Raw genomic sequence first — 2,500 nt, forward strand, 5'->3', positions numbered from 1 at the left:
CGCAATACGAATGCCCCCGCCTGTCCCTATTAATCATTACCTCGGGTTCCGAAAACCAACAAAATAGAACCGAGGTCCTATTCCATTATTCCATGCACACAGTATTCAGGCGGGCTTGCCTGCTTTAAGCACTCTAATTTGTTCAAAGTAAACGTGCCGGCCCACCGAGACACTCAATAAAGAGCACCCTGGTAGGATTTCAACGGGGTCCGCCTCGGGACGCACGAGCACGCACGAGGCGGTCGCACGCCTTCGGCTCGCCCCACCGGCAGGACGTCCCACGATACATGCCAGTTAAACACCGACGGGCGGTGAACCAACAGCGTGGGACACAAATCCAACTACGAGCTTTTTAACCGCAACAACTTTAATATACGCTATTGGAGCTGGAATTACCGCGGCTGCTGGCACCAGACTTGCCCTCCAATAGATACTCGTTAAAGGATTTAAAGTGTACTCATTCCGATTACGGGGCCTCGGATGAGTCCCGTATCGTTATTTTTCGTCACTACCTCCCCGTGCCGGGAGTGGGTAATTTGCGCGCCTGCTGCCTTCCTTGGATGTGGTAGCCGTTTCTCAGGCTCCCTCTCCGGAATCGAACCCTGATTCCCCGTTACCCGTTACAACCATGGTAGGCGCAGAACCTACCATCGACAGTTGATAAGGCAGACATTTGAAAGATGCGTCGCCGGTACGAAGACCGTGCGATCAGCCCAAAGTTATTCAGAGTCACCAAGGCAAACGGACCGGACGAGCCGACCGATTGGTTTTGATCTAATAAAAGCGTCCCTTCCATCTCTGGTCGGGACTCTGTTTGCATGTATTAGCTCTAGAATTACCACAGTTATCCAAGTAACGTGGGTACGATCTAAGGAACCATAACTGATTTAATGAGCCATTCGCGGTTTCACCTTAATGCGGCTTGTACTGAGACATGCATGGCTTAATCTTTGAGACAAGCATATGACTACTGGCAGGATCAACCAGGGAGCTGCGTCAACTAGAGCTGAGCAGCCGGCCGCCCGGGAGTGTGTCCCGGGGGCCCGCGCGAACACGCAAGCGTCCGCTCAATTATTCTGCAAACAGGAGGAGGCTGGGCTCCCCTGCACGATACACCTCGAAACCCTCTCAGGTCCCGGCGGCGCGCAGCGCCGTCCTAAGTACTTGGTCGGGTTCGAGAGAGGCGCAATCGCCCGGAGATAGGCGAGTAGACGCTTTCAGTGCGACCACCCGTGCTCCCAACTGAGCTTGCCGCTGCCGACAGAGGCCCGGGAGCGTGCTGTCGTGGTGTTGCCGGCGGGAGACAACACGCGGCCACAAACAGTGACCGGGCAGCTCCAACGCCAGCGCCACAGAGGGGCAGAGCCCCACTTGGGTGCCAAAGCGAACTCTCCCAGCACAGCGCACGCGCCAACACATCCGCACAGCTGCGATACAAACCACCTGCGAGAACCGCGGGGGCGACCGAGCAGCAGACGGCGTCGCGGCGCCGAGTGCCGGGCGGCGGCGCATCCTCAACGCACACAGTCCTCAATCGGACCAGCACACTGCAGATGTCCACCGCGCTTCGCACCGGGCCCGGGAGGACCCACTTTGGCCGCACGGCGCCGCGCGCTGGGTGCGCCGGCACGCAGATGCGCCGCCTGCCGCCTCCGTCAGCCGGCGCGCCTGCCACTGGGCGCCCCCACCAGCCGGCTGCCGCGCGTGCGCCCACGCAGCGCGCGGCCAGCACGCCGGGCGCCCCCCCCTCACCGGCCGGGGACGGTCCCACCCAGCCACCGCCGCGTATCGCTTCATACCCACATGCCCACTCACGTTCGTGGGTATGACGGGTGTCGCTGAAGCAACCGGTTAATACCTGTACCGATCGTCGATATCAACGATTCACCTCCAGCGCGAACAACCGCGCAACAACGGATTTCCAGTTCATTTGCGTAACTTGGGCAGCAAACGTAGACATCCATCTACATTTGCGACTTCTACGAGTCTTGCATGCCTGGATGTTGTGTGTCACGACGCACTCCATCAGCATACATACACGCTGCGACGTGTGCACGAAAGAACACGTGGAAGGTGGCCAGCGTACGTATGCGAATGCCATTGCACAGCTGCGAAGCGCATTCAACACGCGAACTCCTGACCGACGAGCTAGAGGTGACAGGAGGGGAGGGGGGGGGGGGGGGCGGGGGCGATATACGTCCTATTGCAGTACACAATACAGTGGATAGCGGGACCATGTGGAAAGTAAGCAACACTCGCAAGATGTGAGGGTACGCACCGTAAAATGAATCAATACGCAGAACACCACAGTGTGCGCGAAGTGAACTATGTTGAGATGGTTGCAATTAGGCAACGCTACACGAATTCCTAGATTCATATAACTAACAATTACAGGGCAGGTTAAGGCGCAACGTGGGTTAGGTTAGGGCGCAACGTGGGTTAGGTTAGGGCGCAACGTGGGTTAGGTTTGGGCGCAACGTGGGTTAGGTTAGGGCGCAAC

The 2,500-nt window shown here is 58.0% G+C and overlaps 1 non-coding gene across 1 annotated transcript in view; it reads right to left on the bottom strand.

Annotated features, from left to right (window-relative positions):
- Positions 1-990, bottom strand: part of LOC126196875 (small subunit ribosomal RNA) — a 1,909-nt gene extending 919 nt beyond the window's left edge. The window contains exon 1 of the ribosomal RNA XR_007539306.1: positions 1-990. This exon is cut by the window's left edge and continues 919 nt beyond it. This is a non-coding gene — a ribosomal RNA (small subunit ribosomal RNA).
- Between the last annotated feature and the right edge of the window lie 1,510 nt (positions 991-2,500).

This window comes from Schistocerca nitens, chromosome 7, assembly GCF_023898315.1.
Source record: "Schistocerca nitens isolate TAMUIC-IGC-003100 chromosome 7, iqSchNite1.1, whole genome shotgun sequence".
In the NCBI taxonomy this organism is placed as follows: Eukaryota; Metazoa; Arthropoda; class Insecta; order Orthoptera; family Acrididae; genus Schistocerca; species Schistocerca nitens.